We start from the raw sequence: 7,569 nt of genomic DNA on the forward strand, positions 1-7,569 counted from the left end.
AGCCATGAAAGGGCCTTTTGAAGCTACCGCCCCTTCTGTTCCTATCAGAGGGGTCGGTCCTGTCCTGAGGCTGTCCCGAGCCAAAGGTCCCCCGCTAGCCTTTGGTACCTGGGAGAGAAGGAGGCTGGGAAAAAGGGATGAAAGGGAGCTCTCCGAAAGGGCTGCAGGGATCTGGGTTCTGACTTTCGGATGAGGGATGGAAGGAATGTTTTCTAATTCCTTCCCTCAACTAAAAGGGGATCCAGAGATGGTCCGAATAATTTATTTCCCACGAGGGGAGCGGAGGCCAATTTTACTTTATTCTTGAGGTCTGCCTGCCAGTGCTTTAGCCTGAGCAGATGGCAGGCAGAGACATGGGAGGAAATGGCACGGGTGGAGAATTTGACAGAGTGAAAAGTAGCATCGGCCAAGAACTCGGCTGCGGCCGTAATCTTGGCTATGTCTTGATGGGCTCGGACATTGGAGGCTGGGACATGTTGCTTAAGCTGGCGAAGCCAGCGAATGGATGACCTGGTAAAGAAGGAGGCGGCCGTGGCCGATCTGATTGCCCAAGCATCTGACTGGTGAGCTCGGCGTAAGGCCAGCTCCGACTGTTTCTCCTCCGGTCTCAGAGCCTCTAGGGGGTCGCTGAGGATGGAGGAAGAGGCCAGGCCCACGATAGGCTCATCAATCTCCAGGGTGCCCAATAGGTTGGAAAGCTCTGGATCTAGGTTGAAAAACTTCTTATCATGGGCCGAAGGGGCAGGAGGGGCCGCCGAAGAGGCTAACTGCTTGGACACCAGGTCAAGGAAGATGGGGGAGTTGTGATGACCTCGACTTCCACAACTGGCTGTTTGAAAATGGAGTCCTCTGGACCTTCTGGGGCAAGAGGAGAGGGATCAGAGGGGCTCTGAGGTTTTAGTCCCGATATGTTCCTGGCCTTGAACAGGAGGGATTTGAATAGTTGGGGCTTGAATAGCCCTACAAAGGCGGGTTGGTTGGGGGTGAGACACTCATCCTCAGACATCTCTGCCTCTGATGGGTCTATGTCGGAAAGGGGTTCGTGATATTGTAAGGACCCCCAAGTCAAACTCCTCCTCCTCCTCCCTGCACAGATCTAGGTCTCCTTCCGCCTCCTCCTCCCCCTTACTGAGGGGGAAACCTCCCCCTGAGTGGGTACCTGATCCTGGAGCGGTTCCGATCTGAGTGGGAGTGATCTTACGGAATGAGATTCAGATTCGGTGGCCAGCGGATGTAGACCAGGCCTAACCATCTGTTGGAGTCCTTCCGCAATTCCTTGGCGGATAGCCAACTCCATCCAGGATCTCAGCTGCTCCGGAAACTTCTGTATGAGTGGTTCCTCCTGGCGTAGGCCAGCATCTGTGGGTGTGAAGGTAGCCTTTGGTGTTCGTCTGGCCCACCGGGAGCCTGGTGACCTTAAGAGGGCGAGCTGCGCCTGGATAGGGAGGAATGGACTAGAGGAGGGGGGGGCTGAGTAGAGGTGGAAGGAGTGGAAGGTGGTAGTATGGGAGGCACTGAGCCTGCCTGTCTGGTGCATCTATCTATTTCTTTTTCCAGCACCTTGTGGCATCTTAGGGCGTCCCTCTGGGAGGCTTTGGAGGAATCCTTAGCCTGCCTGCGCAAATGGTGGGTTTTTGATTTGGCCTTCAAAGAAGGATTGCCTTCTGCCATTTTTAGATAATTGAGTAAGATAAGGATCAATATGAGGCGGTTGGCACACCTAGGGGTCGACCTACAACAAGGCCGGGAGCCCTGGGAAATTCTTTTGCGCCCCCCCTTTTTATTTTATTTTTTTTATTATTATTTTTTAATTATTGGAATGAAAAAATTATTTCTCTATCTCTTATTTTCCTCTAGTATTATTATTATTATTATTATCTATAAATCTTTTTTTTATATATCAGAATGAAATGTGAGGAAAAAACTGGTCCAAACGACAAAAGAACGCCAGAGGCCTTGGAGCGAAAACTAGGCCTATACCAGACTGCCTTCCCAGGTGGAACTGGGCGGAAGTGGTGTAGAATTAACCACGCCGGCAAAGGCAGGCTACGGGAGAAGCCAACAAATGGGGGCAAGGAACTAGCCTCCAAAACAAACTAGGCAAAAAGACAACTTTATTTGAGTCTGAGCAGGCCTGCGGGTCCTGCTGCTTGAGTAAGGGCGCGCTGCAGCGATCGGAAAAAGATAAGGCGAAAACAAAATGGCGCCCGACCACGAAGCGGCGCTTAAAATGGCGGCCGCCTGCAACGTGGACTTACGGGGCCCCTCAGCAGCGGCAAGAGAACTCCCCAGGGGCAATCCAAGGTCCCTAACGGGGAGGACAGGAAAGGAAGAGGCAAATAACTCTTCCGACAGATAAAAAACGGCGTTCGGGGTGGTGGGGGAACGGAGCGAATCGGAGCGAGTTGAATTAAATTAAATCGTTTAGGTAGAACGAAGGAAAAAAATGGCAGCAAGGCAATGAGGAAGGGGTGGGGGGGTTAGCTTGGAGTGCCAGCCTTCCCCCTGGCAGCCCCTGGGGCTAGGGAAAGGCTCCCAGGGGACTATAATAATCCAACCCAAATGCACAGGGCTAAGAGAGAAAATTAAGCCAAATACAACCTGAGGAGAACAAAAAGGAACAAGTCAGAATCAGGCTTTCTTGAGACGGCCAAGAGAAGTTCGAAAACACTGCCTACTCTGCACGAGGCTGAGCATAAACTGGGGGACACTGTAATGGAGTCACGTGATGGAAGGAGGAGCGTTCCTCAATAATTAAGCTCAGCCTACAACACCACCCACTCTCTGGATGATCCGAGCAGCTCTAAGGAGAATAGCAGTCTCTCAGGTATCCAGGCTCTATGCCCCATAGAGGCTTTGTAGATAACAAACAGCATCATGAATTGCATTCAAAAGCAGTCTGGATGCCAATGCAGCTCACATAGCAGTAATGACACAGGAGCATACCAAAAGTCATGTTTTGAACCAACTGTAGCTTCCAAATAGTCTTCAAGGTCACCCCCATGCAGAACACATCATACTAATCCAATAAGGAGATAGCTAGGGCATGTCTGAAAGGTCTCCAATGATGAAAAGTGTGCAACTGGCACATAAAATAATCTGCACAAAAGCCCTCCTGGCCACTAATGGCACCTGCTCTTTGAACAGTAGCTGTGAGTCCAGAAGGACCTCCAAGTTATTCAGTAGTCTTGAGTGGGGAAATACAACCCCATCCATGACCAATGATGGGTACAGCCCAACTCAGTGGGGTGCCATGGGGAAAAGAGTAAAGCCACTCAGTCTCCTTAGGATTGAACCAAAGTCTGTTTTGCCCCAACCAGACCTAAACAGCTTTCAAACACTCTGTCAATGTATCATTATACATGGTTTACTTGTCCTCATAACTATGCCCACAGATGCACATAATAACCTAATCATTTTTAGAATAGAATAGAATACTTTATTGGCCAAGTGTGATTGGACACACAAGGAATTTGTCATGGTATAAATACTCTCAGTATACATAAAAGAAAAAATACATTCATCAAGAGTCAAGAATCATAAGGTACAACACTTAATGATAGTCATAGGGTACAATAAGCAATCAAATCATACTAGGAAACAGTCAATATAAATTGTAAGGATACAAGTGACAAAGTTATAGTCATACAGTCACTAGTGGGAGGGTGATAAGTAGTGCTGAGAAGGTTAACAGTAATAGTAGTGCAGACTTTGTAATAGTTGAACAGTGTTGAGGGAATTATTTGTTTAGCAGAGTGATGGCTTTCGGGGGAAAACTATCCTTGTGTTCTGGTGTGCAGTGCTCTATAGCGTCATTTTGAGGGAAGGAGTTGAAACAGTTTATGTCCGGGATGTGAGGGGTCTGTAAATATTTTCACAGCCCTCTTTTTGATTCGTGCAATATACAGGTCCTCGATTGAAGGCAGGTGGGTAGTAATTGTTTTTTCTGCAGTCCTAATTATCCTCTGAAGTCTGTGTCTGTCCTGTTGGGTTACAGCAGTGGTCCCCAACCTTTTTTGTGCCGGGGACCGGTTTCACGCAGAAACATTTTTCCAAGGACCGGTTAGGGTTTTTTATTAATTAATTAATTAATTAATTAATTAATTAATTAATTAATTATTTTTATTTTTTATTTACTATTACACTATAATATCAACTCACCAAAATGTAGAATCAGTGGGAGCTCTGGGCTTGTTTTCCTGCAACTAGATGGTCCCATCTGGGGGTGATGGGAGACAGTGACACTCGAATTGTACTCCTTATATCCAGTCTACTCCGTAGTCTTGTTTTTGTTGCTGTCAATGCAGAAAACCCGCCTCACAAAGATAAGAGGTTGAAAATGGAAGCAGGACTTTCAGTGCTTTTGTGGCAATGTCAGGATGTTCTGCTTTGACTTTACTCAGAATGCAAATAGATTTGAGGTTGTTTGAAACATGGATTTAAGGCCACCATCATTTGCAACTTCAACTAGCTGTTCCTCTTCTTGTAGTGTTAAAGTTGATTCCCTGGCTTGTTCACAAATGGGTTCCGGATCCATTCCTTCCCCAGCCTGGGGTCTTTTGCGATGGGAAGTAATGCTCAAACTCTTTTGAAAGCTGCAACAGGTGATCATGCATTAACTGGGTGAATGAAGGTCCAAACTCAGTTTCTTCCATAATCCTTGCTACTATGTGAAACATGTCAAATACCCCTGCGTTCACTCTATGTCTCCATATCTGCAGTTTGCCTTTGAATGCTGCAACCTTATCTGCCAACTTGAAAACGGTTGTCATTTTCCCTGAAGTGAGAGATTGAGTTCATTGAGCAGGTTAAAAATGTCACACAGGTAAGCAAGTTTCAAGAGCCAATCAGAGTCACTGAAGTATGCTGCCAGTGGTGACTGTTTTTCAAGAAAAATCTCTGCAGTGACTCTCTTAACTCAAAAACTCTTGCCAGCGATTTACCTCTTGAAAGCCATCTCACTTCTGTGTACAAGAGAAGGCGTCTATGTTCTGCATCCATCTCTTCACAGAGCTGTTCGAACAGACGTGAATTCAGGGCATGTACTTTTATGTGGTTAATAATTTTTACCACAGCTTGCAAAACGCTGTTAAGCTCAGGTGGCATTTTTCGGCTTGCCAGCACTTCCCTATGGATGACACAGTGTGTAGACTCACATTCAGAGGCAACCTCCTTGATCCGCGTTGTCAGACCTGAAAGCCGCCCAGTCATCGCAGCCGCTCCGTCCGTGCATACACCGACACAGTGCGACCAATTAAGCCTCCCAGATATGTACTCGTTCAAGGACATGAATAACTCTGCAGCTGTCGTGTTAGTTGGCAGAAATAGTGCACAGAGCAAATCCTCATGTACATCCTCCTGAAAAATGTATCTCACAAAAACGAGCAATACTGCTTTGTTGTCAACATCTGTAGATTCATCCACCTGAATTGCGTACCATGGTGACTCATTAATCCTCTCAAGTAACTGTGCCTCGATGTCCTCTGCTATTTCATTAATTCTTCTTGTTACGGTGGTCGCCGAAGGGGATGCTTTCAACCTTTTTCACTGCAGCCTCTCCGAAAAGTTCACCGCAAATGTCCTTTGTAGCAGGCAAAATCAATTCTTCCCCAATAGTAAAGGGCTTCTTAGCTTTAGCAATGCGGTCCGCGACCAGGAATGATGCTTTTAGCGCAGACACATTTGTTGAAGTAGTGGCCTTGAATAATTGTTTCTGTCCTTCATTTTCCTGTTTTTTTCTTTCAAAATATTCTAAGGGCTTTTCTTTCAATGCTGGGTGCTTTGTCTCCAGGTGGCGGCGCAGTTTTGATGGTTTCATGCCTTCATTAGCAAGTCTTTCACCGCATATTACACAGAGTGGGTGGGGGGCTTGTGAATCACCTGTTGCGATGAACCCGTAACTCAGGTAGGAATCTTGGTATTTTCTTTTAAATGCCACTTTCTTTTTGCAGGCAGTCTGTGACCCTTCTGCTGTCTCATCGTTGTCTCGTTTACCCTTTCCAAAAAAACTCTCCAGTGAACTCTGTTTCTGGCTCATTTTGCGAGGGCTAGCTTGCTAGATGAGATTAGCCAGATGAGAGCGAGAGGTGTAGAGTTGTAATTGCAGGAATGTTCTTATCCTATGGCAAACCAATGGGGAAAATGAATCTTCCAGTGGCAATAACATAGACTTAACCCTAACCCTAACCCTAACTAGAGATAATTAATTGTATTAATTACTATGCTAAACAGTAATGAAAGTTAAGCAGAAACCAAAGTTAATCAATGTTGGAGGATTACTAAAAATGTGTATAAATGCAAGACTAGACTCCAATAAAGTCATCATGATTCAGTTGATCATGATCAAACAAAAATATATGTTTGGCAACATATATGTTTTCTCCAAAAGCATTTTGTAAGGTAGTAATCTGCAATTCAGGTTTTACATTTAGGATGGGTTTGATCTCCCATATGGTCTTCAGCTTTCCACAATCTCAACAATTGTAAGGTGTGTGGGGAATTCAGAGAGTGCAAGTCCACACATTTTAAAGATTTGTCTTATATATATAGTAGGGATTGGACTAAACATATGTAAATGCAAAGAAACCCTTTGCCTATCCAGGGTTTTCAACTCCAGCAATTGTAAGATTATGTGGACTTCAACTCCCAAAATTACCCAGACACGGACTTCTTAAAATTGAGAAACACTGCTCTTCACTTTAAAAATGTTAAACAGATAGCTACACTTTCCCACTCATCCCCACACATTCCCCTTCTTCCAAAATATCAACAGCCCAAATATTTTGTCTTCACCCATTCTAGTGGGATCTGGATGCCACAAAATGGATGCTTTCTTCTTAGTTCATTTGATCATGATATGGAGACAATATTCCACTCATTGAAAAGCTAGTTATGACTTAATTTAATAATCAAAGTTAGATTGGATTTAATAATCATGGTTAATGCAGTCATGATATTCCCCTCTGGAAAAAAAATCGGGACCCGCCAAAAGAGACCCCGCGCTGCGCGCCAAGAAATTGCACACACAAAACCAACGCTACACACCATTCCTTTCCAGCTGGTCAGGTGTGGATCAGCTCCGGATCAGCTCCGGAGCTGGGCAGCTGCTTCCCTGCTGGGCTGGGGTGGAAAACGCGCTTCGCAAGGGGCAGGGGAAGCCTGCGGGCAGAGGACCAAGCGCGCCGGGAGGTTTTGCCGAGGCCGCCGTCCGGGAGCGCCCGCTGCTTCCCTGCTGGGCCGGGGGTGGAAAACGCGCTTCGCAAGGGGCAGGGGAAGCCTGCGGGCAGAGGACCAAGCGCGCCGGGAGGTTTTGCCGAGGCCGCCGTCCGGGGAGCGCCCGCTGCTTCCCTGCTGGGCTGGGGTGGAAAACGCGCTTCGCAAGGGGCTTACCTGAGTAGCCTGTAGCCGCGTGTCGGTGAGGCGATTGAAGAAGAGCTTCTCGTGAGCCTTGACCAGGTTGCCGGCCGCTTCCAAAGAGGGCGAGGGAGTTCGTGCAGGCTGGGATCGGGATAGCAGCGTAGCCTACCAGATCCTCGCAAAACTCCCGCCGTAAGCCTGTCGAATCAGGAG

The sequence above is a fragment of the Notechis scutatus genome, chromosome 1 (genome assembly GCF_049901735.1).
Source record: "Notechis scutatus isolate UNSWTSFEM ecotype Mainland chromosome 1, rNotScu1.2, whole genome shotgun sequence".
Lineage (NCBI taxonomy): Eukaryota > Metazoa > Chordata > Lepidosauria > Squamata > Elapidae > Notechis > Notechis scutatus.